General features: G+C 41.5%; 1 protein-coding gene and 1 pseudogene across 1 annotated transcript in view; one reads left to right on the forward strand and one right to left on the reverse strand.

Moving 5' to 3' along the window:
* The first annotated feature begins 1,024 nt into the window (after window positions 1-1,024).
* DIPK1A (divergent protein kinase domain 1A) overlaps window positions 1,025-16,159 on the forward strand; it is a 293,300-nt gene continuing 278,165 nt past the window's right edge. The window contains exon 1 of the mRNA XM_063939879.1: window positions 1,025-1,164. The gene's annotated coding sequence lies outside the window, so the exon portion shown is untranslated. The remainder of the gene's footprint in view (window positions 1,165-16,159) is intronic.
* LOC134959042 (5S ribosomal RNA) lies at window positions 12,138-12,255 on the reverse strand (annotated as a pseudogene).

A 16,159-nucleotide genomic window follows, 5' to 3' on the forward strand; every position in this document is an offset into this window, starting at 1 on the left:
ACAGGAGACCAATGGTCACATAATCTCCCTCTACATCCCACCACCTCACAATCCCGACGGTCGGCATGCCGACCAACAGGGACTTTTCCCACCCATAGAGTAGGAATAGAACCTGTGGCTTGCTGCACTTATCCCCCCTTCCCGCCGGGATTCTGCTGCCGGGATCCCGGCGTCAGTATGCTGACCAGCGGTCTCCTGACCGCCAGTCACACATACCACGCCCATTTATTTACAGTATGTTATACTGCTATGTTATTGAGAGGTGAAAAAGCTCTAACCTGTTTCTCTCTAGGGCATTTCTTCTGGACAGCATATTGCTGGCCTGCAATAAAAAAAAAGAAAAAAGAAGAATCAAAGTTCATTTATTAAGGCACGTCTGTTATTTTATTTTCTGAGAAAAAATGTTATTACAGGCGGCCAAGATTCAATTTTTGGCAGCTGTAGAATTGCCTTGCTACAAGCAGAGCTGCATTAACTGGCTTTTAAGCCGAGTTTTACCATTGATTTGAGTTGAATGTTATAACGTCGACATGGTGAAAATGTAATCTAACATGTTGACAGTCTGCAAACTGTTTTTTGATATGGAAAAAATGCCGACATAGTGAAAATATTGACATTCGTACTAGGGTTACCATTACGGTTAGTGTATTAGTGTCAGCCTAAAACCTGCTTGTCAACGCGGTCACCATGCAAACCATTCATCTGTGTCAACTTATCTGTCGACAGTCTTTAAACGACTGTTGACAAGCTATACCAAACCCATTAAATCAATGTGGCTGAAACAACCCCATACTGCTATGATCAGAATGGAATGGCTAAATCACAGGTGAGCAGCTGTTTCCGTAGCCAAGTAGAATGTCAGTCTAAACAGTGTCAGTATATAAAATACAAGTAAATACTATAGTGAAGGAGCTGGCCAAGTTGCAGCGCTGAGACCTGGAAACCAGCCCACCAGACTGTCACATTGTAACTATGCTGGAATGTATAATGTAGTACTGGCAGCAAACACCGCGAGAAGCCGGTTGCGCAGCACAATCTCGCGAGATTTGGCAACCGTCTCCTGCCGAGAGAGCTTGCCCAGAGAGCTCCTATACACTAACGTGCAAGGGGACAGCAGCAGCAGCAGTAGCAGTAGCGTTCCTGACCATGCCAGCTCCAGCCCAGGTAATGCCAATACCCAGAGCCTCTGCTGCAATCCCACTGCTGATGTGTCACCCACATCATTATCCCCTTCTGCAACCGGACCAGGTGGCTTCAGTATAATGGCATCATTCAGGGACACCCCACTATCTAATGCACCCAGGCTTATGCACTGTTGTCATGATGCGGGCAATCAGTGTCTTTCTATGTGTTACTGGTGCTGCATTATATGGAATTGTGCATATAGTCAGCCATTAATAACGCTTTGCATTTGTCAATGCAGCAAGCAGTATTAACATAGCTATATTTCATTGTGTGCAATCCCTAAGCAGGTCCATGTCAGAGAAGGGTATAACTTCTGCAAAGAAGTACTGTATACTGTAGCTCCCCTCAGCTCTGATATATGGCAGAGTATTTATACATGGCATTCCAATTGCTTCGGGTTAATGGATGAGACTCCTGGGAAGCCTCAAAGAAAATGAATTGCTTGTTTGTCATTATTGGGAAGATTGTATGCACTGGTTATGGGTTCAGGCTCTGATGGTTGTGAAACTGCAAATTATCAACTTTTTTATATTTTAATAGGCTGCTTTTATTACATTAGATAGAAAAAAAAGAGACAAGCCTGAAATAATTGAACTGTATCATGATGTCACTGGTGATATTTCATATGCTGGCATATTACTGATGTCATATGTCGAAGTGAGTGATATGTATGACTTAGGAAATAATCAGTGGTCCGTTGGCAGACCCCATGACGGTGTGGTGGCTTCAGGGGTGACCCCGAAATCTGTTTTATTTTAGTGGTTTTGATTTTATTACAGTCATAGCAGTCTATTTTTAAATTGCTGTTACCGTATATCACATGAGTTTCCAAATGTTAGACCTATTTACATTTATATCCCTAAAAACATGCTTGTGTAAAAGCAGTCCTGTATAGGGTAAAATAAATGTACATTGCTTTTATAAAAGCAATCATATACAGGATATAATAAGTTTAGACAATTTTATTAACTTTTTTTAACCTAATAAAAAAATATATATAATTTTATTTTTTATTACAGCAATTGCAATATAAAACCATTTTCATGAATGATTGTAATTTTTTTTTTTTTCTTTTTTAATATGGCCATTGTTCCAGTGCTGGTGCTAATAGTTTTTGCCGAGCTACAGCAATCTCTCTGGTTCTTAGTCAACAGATGGGCTAAATAATGGTCCAGTCTATAAAATGTCTGCCATCGCTACATTATGCTACATTTGCCAAAATGAATACAGGACATCCAGGATATGAAATGTGTTTAAAAATGTAAAGCAGTAATAAAAAAAATAAAAATAAGAATAATATGGGCATTTTACCATTTTTACTTGGTTTGTTATGTGTTATCATGGATTACCATGGCAATTACAGTCACATGGCACATAATATAGTGATCAGAAAGGTTTTGGAACACCCCTCTGAGCTTTATTTGTCTTTTATCTGTGCACTGTTAAAATCTACCTCCACACATCACATGCTGAAAGCTGTGAGTCTGTATTTGTGAAACTGGCAAAGATAGTGTGTTACTTCCAGAAAGATTTTGAAAAAGAGGTATTGGGGGAATTCAATTGTTTTGGGTGTTTAATTTTCTCAACTAAACAAGACCTTTTTATACGCCCAAACAATTGTCACTATTCAATTGTTGTTTGGGTGCGCATTTCATGCCCAAACAGACAAGGTTTAGCCGATAAAATTACTCAAGTCCTGCTTTGGGTATCCAAACTAATGTTTGGATGATTAAACTGCAGAATTTGTACCTCAGGAGGCTGTGAGAAAAAAAATGTGTCCTCCATGGCTGCTGAGCGCCCGAACGGCAGAACAATTGAATTGCTGCCGTTGGGCGCCATCTAGTGGCGGCCACAAGAAAAATAATTGAATTCCCTTGATTGATTTGTTGGAGGACTGAAAAAATGACTTTTTATGTTTAAGAGAAACTATTTAAAGAAGAAAAATAAAGTGTGTGGCATTGCTGCTTTAGAAAAGACTTTGTAAAAAGAATAAATTAATCTACTTGAAGGTGAAGTAGCATTGTCTTTTCCCAATCCTGTGATGCATGAATCATATTATCTAATATAATATACATTATTTTGCCAAGGCTCTACATCATGGAAACCATTATAATTTGGCTGAATTCAAGTTATTACCCTGGTGAACGTGAATACTAAACCAACTTTGATCTATGCTGTTATAAACTGGTGCAATAGAGCCTCAGCTATTCTGCTTAATGTATTGCTCAGTCTATGAGAAACACATTTTAATAATGCTTTGTTTTTTTGTAAACGTTACTAACACAGTACATTATTTTCTAATTTGCTCTCATTCTCCTGTGGTCAGTCAATATTTGTACTTAGGGTTAGGCTACAAGCGGAATTTTTAGTTGCACAGTTTCTCAACAGAGATCAATTGCTTTGACACTCTATGGGGTCTATTCAATTGATGTCGGATTCTTTCCGATGGAAAGGATCCGACATATCACAATTCAATTTTCAGACAAATCTGACATGTTTTGGCTGTTCCCGACAATGCCAATCCGACTTTTTTTAAAGGCAAATTGACATTGTCGGAAACGGGGCTAAAACCTGTCGGATTTGGCCGCGAATCTGACAAAACACGTGGATCTGTGGCTAATACTCCGATCCACGTGTTTTCCGGAATTTCTGACTTGTCGGATTCTAACTTAAATTGACGTAAACTGACGTTATTCAGACAAGTCTGGAATTCCGACTTGAATTGAATAGACCACTATGGTGGGAATTTAAATGTTATCGCTCCCGATGTCCCATCTAAGGTGACGGGAGATTGCAAGGGGTGATCTGCAATTGATTGCGCTGATCGCGCCCAGTAGTGTCGGGTTTAGCCGTGTAAAGCGATCAGGAAAAGTGCCATTTGGGCGCCCAAGCGGATCACTTTTCAGACATTTCAGCTTGCCACCCACGGCGGGTGCGAGCTGAAATGTAAATGCCGGTAGCTAATTGCGCTCAAATGGAGCTACATTAGAATAGCTCTGTTCAATGCCATCTAATGGCTGCCAGCGTACAAATCATTTGAATCTCGCCCACTGTTTTCTCATGTTCCCTGCTGCTCAAGTCATTTTCAATTACATTGTAGTGCGGTGATATCAAATCATAGAGGTGATGGGACGTGCATATAATGAAGGTTATTCAGGTTTGTTAGCAAATCAAAAAGCTAGCAACTGGGCAAAATCATGTTGCACTGCAGGTGTGGCAGATGTAACGTGCAGAGAGAGTTAGATTTGGGTGGGTTATATTGTTTCTGTGTATGGTAAATACTGGCTGCTTTATTTTTACACTGCAATTTAGATTCACTTTGAACACATGCCACTCAAATTTAAATCTTTCTGAAACAGAAACGTAAAATTTGACGTCAGATAAGAACCACTTGGCCCATCTAGTCTGCCCGTTTTTTATCCTTTAGGTAATCTCAACCCTTGTTGAACCGTAGCTCTTTGTAAGGGGCCCTACACACTGGCAGATCCGCCGCCGAGTTGCCCGACAGCGGATACCCTTTCTGTGAAGTAATTTTTCCTTACACAATCATTATGCAATCATTATGCTGATCCTTTGATTAACATTCGATATCGACGAATCAGCAAAATGATTGTATTCGTGTATACTCTGTGCCAGTGCAGTAGCGTAAGCCGATAAACGGCTTTCAATGCTCCTGCAACGAATCTTCAGATCTTATGTAGTGTTTAAATTTGAAAGATTTGGACATCCGATCCCATAGAAGCCCCATACACATTGTGCTATAGTCTGCACCATATGTGCACAGGAGCTGAGTACACACAGGATGGTTGATCGGGAGTTTGTGAGCATACAGACATATTAATTGTGTTTTCAATACAATTTAATCTTATGAGATTTAATCACACAGATTGAAAATCACCTGTACTGCTATAGCTGTTCGAATGTAACTGGAGACTTTTAGTGGAGAGCTGTTCATTATAAGACTATGTAGACAAGAGAAGCTTCCACATCTTTGGGGAGTATCCTATTAGCCACAAAAAAATTTCATCAGGGAAAAACAGGGTTTTTTTTATGTTTTTTTTTTCTTCCAAGGTATCCAGTCAAACCCCTGTTTCTTATGTTCGAAAACATTTTATTCTTGCGAAATGTAATGGAATTATGTATTTTCACGCCACGATTGGAGAAAAAAGGGCTCCTTATCCTGAAACAAAATGCCTGATAACTGCCGGCATTGGTGCTAATTGGATAGCCCCAGGCTAAATAATTAGCTGCAGGTAACTTAACGCGACTAATAGGACTTCACCCTTAAGCTTCTAAGTACAGGGCTACAATGTTATTCTGAACTTACCTGAGGCTTATATCAGAAATAACCTTTTCAGTCTGTGCTTCTTTGAAATGGGGTATACTTGTCACATGGTAGACCATAGACAGGCACCTTACCTATATATATGATTCATTTGTGGTTCTATTTCTGCTTTCTAGATAAGAGGTGTGACAAAACACATATGAGATAAGCACCCTCTACTGTACAATAGAAGTATAATAGATGCCACCTCATGATGGCCAAGAACTTGTGTCCATCCCAGATCTCTCCGGCGACTTCTAATATCTTTAAATTCAAAGTATTGGGTATATTATTCCTATAAATATAAGTAATAGTTTTAAACAAATTAAACAATAGTATTTATAGAATAAAATGCATATTGGTATAGGTGCATACTATATATTGATTTTCTTTTATAATGCAAGGTTACTGACAGTTGCATATATTACCACCTCTGCTACCTGTGTAATGCAGAAGAGTGCATCAATTGTTCAACAAATAAACTGTACATTGTACCATTGTAGGCCACATATTGCAGATAAATCCCCCCTCACTCCAAGCCACATGTTAAAAACAGGCCGTAACTAGGTGTGTGCTGATGGTGCCTTGCCCACAGCACAAATGCATTGAAGGCACACCATCAGGCATCACACCTCCGTATGGCCATTTTCGCCAGCAAGTTATTACTTCAAGTCCTGTCGCCGGCTCTTGTGTCCCGCCTCTTGTTTCCTCGGCGCTTGTGTTCTGCCGCTGCTTGTGTCCCTGCCACTGAGCGCTGTCGTAGACGCCATCTGGCAGCGCATACCTTACCCCTGTCCCGTCGCCACCGTCCCTGAGTCCCGCTGTGTCTGCAAGGGAGTGGGAGTGGAGGTCTTGCGCAGCCATCATGTGAGAGCAGTCATCCCCCCCACTCCGTGCTGAGTCCCGCTGGTGCTGCCGCTGTGTCGTGCTGTTGCTGGTAAGGGCTTCGGAGCTTCGTTGCTCCTCCCACTCTGGCCCTGAGTCCAGCTTGCGCCGCCGGCTGTGTGTAGCTGCCGCTGTATAGGGCACCGGAGTCACGCAGCAGCTGCCGTCCCCAAGGAGAGAGCCTGCGTTCTGTGGATGCTGGATTGTGGCCTCCCCCCAGGTGAGTAAAAAAAACACCCACCCTCACTCACTCACACCCCCCCCCCCCCGCCTGCTTAATGTGTAAAATGGGGAAATCTACTGCCATAATGTGTAAAAAAGAGGGACTCTGCCTGCCTAATGTGTAAAAAAGGGGGACCCTGCCTAATGTGTAAAACAGAGGGGACTCTGCTGATGCAATGTGCAAAAAAAGGTGGACTCTTCTTGCTTAATGTGTAAAAGGGGGGACTCTGCTACTGTAATGTATAAAAAAGGGGGACTCTACTGCCATAATGTGTAAAAAGGGGGACTCTGCCTGCCTAATGTGTAAAAAAAAAAAAAAAAAAAAAGGGGACTCTGCTTGCTTAATGTGTAAAAAGGGGGACGCTGCTACTGTAATATGTAAAAGGGGACTATACCTGCCGTACTGTGTAAAAGGGAGCTTTGCCTAATGTAATGTGTAAAAGGGAGCTCTGTGGCCACGCCCCTTCCCCATGAAGCCACGCCCCTATATATTTTTGGCACGCGCATTGAGAGCAGAGACGTGAGCCATGGCAACCAATCAGCACTGAAGTAACATCTATAATTTGCATACTATAAAATTATACAGAGCTGCTGATTGGTTGATGGGGACAACTTCTCCACTGGCTCACTTCTCCGCTATTATCACTGCTTAGTAAATGTCCCCCTGAATTACTACTAGTTTTGTCATAGCTCAATTGCTCTGTGAAGTGAGAAAATCAGGCTGAACATTAAACAAGGATACAAGGAAAACAAAGTAAATGCAGACATAATAGTAGTGTTCATTCTAGCACCCTGTACCTGTCACAACGCGTGCAGTTCCTCTTTCCTGCCTGGGATGTCACTCTCTGCTCTGGTGCTTCTAACACACTGGTCTGAATCTAAGCACTGAGATACACACCAGTGTGTGCTAGAAGCACCAGAGAGTGACGCCCCAGACAAAAAAAGAGGAACTGCACAGGTTGTGACAGGTGCACGGTGCTACAATAGACATTACATAACAGTATAACACCCAGCTTGCTCCATTGGTACCGATGGATCAAGTCTCAGCACAGTAAAAAAAATTGTTCACTCTCAACTCGGACTATACAGTGTTACTTCAAATAGAAACTGTGCGTTTCACCTTTACATGAGACATCCCCCCCTCCCCCCCCCCCTCCCATCTCCATCGAAGCAAGCCGCAAGTTATACTGCCATCATTAGAGATACTGTACCCAAAACATGGGATTAGATTGGTGTTCCCAGTGTTACTACAAAATGTGCAGTCATCAGGTGTCTGAAAGCATTTGAAGCAGGAACAGTATACACTGAGGGGAATGGAGAATTTCAAATTTAGATGTGTAGCGTCACACTATGTAGAGCAGTATACAGCTTGGTCCATATATATTTGGACACTGACACAATTTTTGTTATTTTAGCTGTTTATCAAGTTTCAGTTATATAATTAATATGGTTTTAAAGTGCAGACTATCAGCTTTAATTTTCGGGTGTTCACATGCACATTGGAGGAAGAGTTTAGGAATTGCAAGTGTTTAATATATTGCCCCTCTTTTTCAAGGGTTCAAAAGTTATTGGACTATTGACTCAAAAGCTGTTTTTATGTAGAGGTCTGGGCTATTCCTTTTGTTATTTATTTATCAATTAAACAAGTAAAATATCTGGAGTTGATTCCAAGTGTGGCATTTTCATTTGGAAGCTGTTGCTATGAACCCACCCCATGCGGTCAGAAGAGCTCTCAATGCAAGTGAAACAGGCCACCCATAGGCTGAAAAACAAAACAAAAAATTCCATCAGAGAGATAGCGGTAACCTTAGGAGTGGCCAAATCAACAGTTTAGTACATTCTGAGAATAAAAGAACACAGTGGTGAGGGCAGCAACACAAACAGGCCTGGATGTCCATGGGAGACAACAGTGGATGATGATCACAGGATCCTTTCCATTGTAAAGAACGTCTTCACAAAATCCAGCCAAGTAAAGAACACTCTTCAGGAGGTGGGGATATCGTTATCCAAGTCCACCATAAAGAGAAGACTTCTTTAGAGTAAATACAGAGGGTTCATCACAAGGTGCAAATGATTCATAAGCCTCAACATCGGCAGTAAAGGTCTGGCAAACCATAACACTGACCAGCATTTGGTGATATTCATGGGCTTTGGACTTAAGGTAGTTGTTGCCTGCAAAGGATTCTCAACAAAGTATTAAAAATGAACATTTAATTACGGATATGTAATTTGTCCAACCACTTTTGAGCCACTGAAAATAGGGGACTGTGTATAACAATGGTTGCTATTCCTGAACTTGTCATGTTATTTTTATTCAACCCCTTGAATTAAATCTGAAAGTCTGCACTTCAATCACATCTCCATTGTTTAATTTAAAATCCATTGTGGTAGTTTACAGAGCCAAAATTATGAAATCGTGTGTTCAAATTTATATGGACCTAACTGTATACTTGTGTATACACTGTATCGGTCAGACTGTCTGCTAACATAGCAGCAAGCTCATCTTTTTCCTTTATAGAACAGTTGCAGTAGCAAACGCAGGGTTTCCAGAGGAGGGGTTTCCAAATGCAGTCCAAAATCTCCCGCTCTGCAGAACATTAGAGCATGGGGGCCATTCTGACCCATTCGCACGCTGCTGTTTGTCGCAGGGGTTGGTTCTGCGCATGTGCGCCGGCCGCAATGCGCACGCGTGTGATTGCCCGGCGATGGCCGTCGCTGGGCAATGACGAGAATACAGAAAAAAGCGATCGCTGTCGCGATCGCAAGAAGAGTGGCAGGCAGAAAGCGTTCTGGGGCATCAACTGACCGTTTTCTGGGAGTTGAGCAGCGAACGCAGGCGTGTCGAGGCGTTTGGAGGGCAGATGTCTGACGTCAATTCCGGGACCTTCATCACTGGATCCATTGCACAGGGTAAGTAACTGCAGGGCTAGTGTTGTTTTACACAACTTTTTTAGCATAGCAGGGCTGCACAAGCGATCGCAGCCTTGCTATGCTAAAATACGCTCCCCCATAGGCAGTGTCTAGTTGATCGCACGAGCAGCAAAAAGTTGCTACGTGCGATCAACTCGGAATGACCCCCCATGTACATGAGTCTGGGGGAGCGGTAGAAGAGCATAGTAACGATCCTGTACATTAATGTAAATATAGGTCTTTTTGTACACTGGATACTGTATAGAATACAGTATTAATATTTAACATATATGGTCCATAGCAGGCATGTCCAAACTGCGGCCCTCCAGCTGTTGAGAAACTACACATCCCAGCATGCCCTGACACAGCTTTAGCATTCTCTGACAGCAAAACTGTGTCAGGGCATGCTGGGATATGTTGTTTCACAACAGCTGGAGGGCCGCAGTTTGGGCATGCCTGGTCTATATTATAGGCTGTATCAAACATATTTAAATAATATAAGTAAGTTAAGTGGTCAGGAAAAGGTTAATCATATTATAATAAGTAGATACACAACAAAATAGAACCACTACTGCACATTCTTCCACTTCCTGGTAAGGCTCCTGTCTCCTCTTCCTTGTATCTAGTCTCTGATCTCTGCACTGATTGAGAACTGGGATCCACACTCACAGCAAACTTGGTAGAAGCAGCTGCTACCACTGGGCATGTGCAGCAGCTCTGCTCTGTCCCTTACACTGCATGATATGGCAGCAGCTCTAGTAATTGTACTATATACTACTGCTGTTGTCCTAATTTGAGCCATTGCGTTTGCCTATGAGTTGTACTATATAATATTGGGAAACTCTGTAAGTTGATTTATGATTGAGAAACTAGTTTTATAATGAAGGCTTATTATTTAAAATGTTTGGTTCTGAATTATTTATGTATATTTCTTACCAATAATCTGTAAATTTTATGCCAGTCCTTTTTAGTGTATGACTTCTGCCATATTAGTCTCGCACAGAGCGGTTTGTTCCTGCTGTATTTATTAGGCTCACTGCTGCAGTGACACATCCATAGTGCTTATTATGGACGGAATCTGACATGTTGAGGAATTTTGAAGAAATACCCAGTGCTGCTGCAAGATAGTGAGAGAAGATCGGTGCTTCTCCTCTAAATTAGGGATTGCTTTAAGGAATGTACCTTATTTTTTTTAAAGTATTTTTAGTTTACTTATTTACTTTTTTGAAAGGGGGGGGGGGGGGTTGTAATAGATATTTATTTATTTCCAACATAATTGGTAGCATGAAAAGTTTGAATAGCTTTCTTTTAAAATTTCTATAACTTGGCATATGGGGCCAATACATCTGGCAATTATTACAGAGTGTAATAAAAAAAAGAAAAGTATTGTAGTCACAATCATATCATACAGCATACAGTATAATGAAGACAGTGACTCCAAGATTTTAATATTTTATTGTACTTTGTTTCTACACTTTTGCACATTCTTTATTTTATCTATATGTTGCCAATATAGGAGACTTCTAATAAAATACATTTTAATGCATATTATTAAGTGAACTATTTTATAATAGCATATATACAATATAAAGTCTCTAAGGGTGTGAGATGGGGTGTGGTTGCGAAGGGTGTGAGATGGGGTGTCATTGCTGGTGTTTAAATGCAGCGGAAATGTGAGTAGGCTCCTTTCTCTGCAATTGAATACCCCCCTAAGTGCTCCCTATTCATGGCTCTTTTCTTGTTTGTAGATATGTAAACTTGTCTGTAACTGTCTAATGTACTTATGCAAATTTGTTGTATGTTATTCCCCTTTTCATGGCACTACTCCCTTGTGCTACCTTATGAATAAAAGCTAATTTTTATATATTATGGCCATGGTGCTTAACTACTTGGCTGGCATGGCGCATCAGATGCAACCATACCAGCAAATGTCTTATCTGTACTAACAAATATGGGTTTGATTCCGCACTGGTGTATTGTCATCAGCAAAGATTTCTTTGTTAACCAGTATATACAAAATATCTGGGCAAAAAATGCCCCTATATATTTAACTGGTGGTGCACCCAGAAGTCAGTAATTGCTTACTGTAAACCTGAGGTACAAGAAAAAGATAGTAGACTTCTTTGTGGGTGCACTCTTGTAAAGGAATAATGAGATATTCTCAAGGAGTAAAACCTAACTTTTATTACAAATGACTAAGAAATTATTTTATCTCCTGAGAACAAATAAACAAACAACAATTACACAGACAAATCAAACAGAACAATTATAAGACAAACGAAAAAGCGGTTGGCAGTGGAAGCATAAATGGTTAAATATTTAGAATAAATATCGTATTTATAATCAGAATACATGCATTCCAATCCGGCGGTGAGAAAAAAAATTATTATTGCTTAATCATTATCCAAGTACAAACTGTGTCAAGCTGGTTTGAATAGTACAGTATCTCAAAACCTTGCCTCAAAAAATGGCTCAAAAATCTATATATTAAGATAATGTTTGGAAGACAGGCTATGGTGGATTTTACGTAGGATGCCTCTGATAGTCGAGTTAGAATAATAGAAAAAATGTGACTGCTGTCAATGTTAGACAAGAGTTTCTCCTAGTTCTAAACCTACTGCACCAGGTATTCCCTGGTGGTCCCCCACCGGGTACTGACCTGGCCCTCAACTGTTTTGCTTCCAAGATCGGACGGTACTGGGCATAAGCAGTGAGGTATGATAGTAGGTTATCCGTATTAATATGCAACCATCTCCTGAATCATTGATGAGAGTTCAGAAAATATATAGAAAGAAAAGACAAAGTGGATCTACTTTTGGTGTTAGGTGATGGACACTTGTCCCACCAGCTGGGAAGCTGCCGTGGGTGGAGAGGTCCCTCAAATCACCAATGAGAGTCCTGAATCAAAGAAGTATGATATAAAGAGGACAAGTCCCTGACCTAAGAAATCCGATGTCAAAATTGCCTTCTATATATCCACCATGTTAACACACTGTTATAGTGATTCTGTGGAGTAGTTATTATTGCTCTGCAGATAGTGGAATGTAGAGAATAAATAAACAGTATTTCTCAAAGAACAAAAATCAGGCTATTTACAACAGCAGCCTAGAATCTGGTTCTGTTCTGTGTCCATAGACCACTTAATCTTGTCCTATAATTAGTGAAATACCCAAAATTGGCAGACAATGTTTCACAAAATGCAGGTCAGACTCCTAACACAGAATATCCTTGTTTGCAACAAATGTTTCCATTAGAAGCACAATAGTAGTGAACTAGCCTTTCTATGCTACAAATGTAGCTACTTGATAAGTTAGAAATAGCTGTAAAGGCTTTAATGTGGACAGTCTATATTCACACACTAAAAACCAAACGGGTGTGTGGAAAGCAAAAGCGACAATTCACCCTATGTTATTGTTTCTTATAGAAAGTAACTAAACATTAAGTGGGCATGGCCCTAAAGGGATCGTAAAGGGTGTATGTCAGCCTAAATCCCCCCAAATACAGTAACACAGTAGAGCTCTAATGGTTAAAGGTGAGAGTGAGCGGGGAGAAAGAGAAAAAACCGTAGTATGGCTAAATTGAACTAACCCTGAACAGGGGGGCTCACTCTCCAACTCGACTGTTCTGGGGGATACTGTTACTAATAGGCTGCTGGATACCCCCAGGCTACAGGCGCCGGACCCACCGCCACCGCTCACATAGGTGTAGGTGCTCCTGAACTGGAATCAACGGGTCTGCCGAGGCCACGAAGGGCTGTAAAATATCCCCGAGCTACGGACACCGGATCCGCTGTCACTGCCCACGTTACCCTTGGTGCTCCTGAATTGAGACCGCCGGATTTGCCACAGCCGCTATGAACGGGAAGACGCGTTTCGCCCGTATTCACCGAGGATTGGTCACTTCCTGGTTACCTCATCAGCCGGCGACGCTAAAATAGCGGCGCCGGAGGATGAGGGACTGCTGCTAATTAGTTCAGGTGGGAGGTTGGTATTTTAATCCCCTCCCATTCCTGTATAATTACAGAGGAGGAAAAAACTTTCCTAGGTTTAATAATAACAATGAGTTTACTCTTGTTAGACAAAGGAACTACTTTCCAGGGCAGAAAGGAAAGTTATTTTTCATGAAGTACCTATCATGTTAGGCAAAAGGAGATATATATTAATAGGGAAATGATAAGTATAGAACAGACTACTTATAAATAAGCTGACATAGTGGAATACCTATAAGTAGGCTGACATAGTAAAATGCAAAAGGCATAAATGTACGGTCAAAATTAGGTAGTCAATAAGTAAGCCTGAGTAGCTACATGCATCGGCGTACCTAATCATAAGATAAAATTTATTTTGGCATTTAAGAGGGGAAGTGGCTTGAAGAAACTCCAAATTGAAACTTAAAAAATTATATATTTGTTTATTAAAATGGCTCAGGTTGCTCAATTCTTAGTGTTAAAGAATTTGTAACAGAAAATGGGGGTTGATCTGAGGCCATGATCTTTTTGAATGTTCTCGGGCATATTATGAGCATAACTTGGGGATGCTAAAGGGCAGGAATATAGGTAATCAGACAAAAATGAAATTGGGGAAAGAAAACCCTGTCTCTGCGTGAAAAAACCTACAGGAAAGTTATGAAGTGTGTATTCCCATCTCCTTGCGGTGGGGTCCTTAGGCTGAATTAAATATATTCAACAAAATGAAAGTGATGGACTGTATACAGGGGGGCTAACATGAAGGAAAAGGGAGGGGGGGGGGGGGAGGGGGAGGAACAAAGAAAAATGGCCCTAAAAAATAGGAGTGGGGGAAAGAAGACACATTAGGAAAGTGAAAACATTTATATAGTGACAACATTAGATGAATAAAGAGCTAAAGCACTTATTAATATGTAGAGTGACAGGTAAATTGTAATGGGGAGTGCCCCTTACTACTGTACGTGAAGTGACATATGCGAGAAGTGAAAAAATAGTGACTAAAAAGACAAAATTATAAAGAGGCAGAAAATGTGCCTAACTGTGAAGGTCTCCCAAGTACTAATGAGTGGGGAGCTAAAGCCATATCCCTATTGTGAGTGTGCCAGATAATAGAAATGACCTGGCTAATAATCCTAAAGTATGTGTGCTAAAGTAACAAACTAAGACAGTCCAGATAAATATGTTGGATGTAGATGATGAGGCTAGAATTATCTATTTCTTCTTGTGATACCCTACCCCGCAGGTGACTGATTAGGGCTTTTAGTCACTGAAATGGAAACTTACGGTACCCGACATGCAAAGGTAGTGATATCCAAGGATGTCTAAACAGAAAAAACATGTAAGCTAGAGGAAGACACCAAAATTACTCAAATCTACCCTTCCTCCCCTGAACTCTCCCCCTGCTCTCCTTACTCGTATCTCCGACCGTCTCTCTGCTATCTCCTCCTGGCTGTCCCAGCGCTTTCTTAAACTTAACATGTCTAAGACTGAGCTGATCATCTTCCCTTCCTCCTGCATAACCTCACCTCCCACAATTTCATTATCCATTGATGGCACAACTATCTCCTCTAGCCCCCAAGTGTGATGTCTTGTACCCCTTACACATCTCCAATGCCGGATCCCACCCGGCAATTAGAAACGGGTCCGACCCGGGTTGGGATCAGGCATTGGAGACTCTCCTACCACTTCTGCTGGCTTCCAGACCCGGCATATTGCCGGGTCGGTTGCCATAGCAGAGGGGGGTGGAGGCGGCACTGGGAGATGAGCTCATCTCAGCACCGCCTCTCCCTATCTTGTAAATGGGTGATCCGGGAATCCGTTTACAGAGCCACTGACCCGGTATTCAACCCGGTAATAACAATGCTTATAACCCGAGTTGAATTACCGGTCAGGTGACCCGGGAAATCCGACATGGCGCTTTCAAACCGCACAATGACCCGTGTCGACCCGGCAATATGCCGGGTCGATACTGGGTTATTTGTGCGGTGTGAAAGGGGTATTGGAGTAATCGTTGACTCCTCCCTCTCCTTCAAACCACACATTCAGTACTTCTCACAAACCTGCCATTTCCATCTCAAAAACATCTCCAGATCAGACCCTTTCTCACCCAGGACGCTACTAAGACCCTCATCCACTCACTGGTCATCTCTAGATTGGACTACTGCAATCTCCTTCTATCTGGCCTCCCTCAAAAATGCCTCTCTCCACTTCAATCTATCCTCAATGCTGCTGCCCGTCTTATCTTCCTCACCAAATGTACTACATCCACATCCCCTCTCTTGCAGGACCTTCACTGGCTACCATTCCCATTCAGAATCCAATTCAAGCTTCTCACACTCACCTACAAAGCCCTCACCCACTCTTCTCCCTCTTACATCTCTGACATTATCTCTTTACATTTCCACCCGTCCTCTTCGCTCTGCTAATGCACGCCGTCTCTCCTGCCAACTAATTACCTCCTCCCACTCCTACCTACAAGATTTTGCACATGCTGCTCCCTATCTCTGGAATTTATTATTATTATTATTATCATTTATTTATATGGCGCCACAAGGGTTCCGCAGCGCCCAATTACAGAGTACATATGCACATAATCAAAACAGTGACTTACAGTTGAAATCAATTTTGGACAAGTACAGGGTAACTAAGCATAACTACACCAGTAAATG

The sequence above is a fragment of the Pseudophryne corroboree genome, chromosome 9 (genome assembly GCF_028390025.1).
Source record: "Pseudophryne corroboree isolate aPseCor3 chromosome 9, aPseCor3.hap2, whole genome shotgun sequence".
NCBI classification, from domain to species: Eukaryota; Metazoa; Chordata; class Amphibia; order Anura; family Myobatrachidae; genus Pseudophryne; species Pseudophryne corroboree.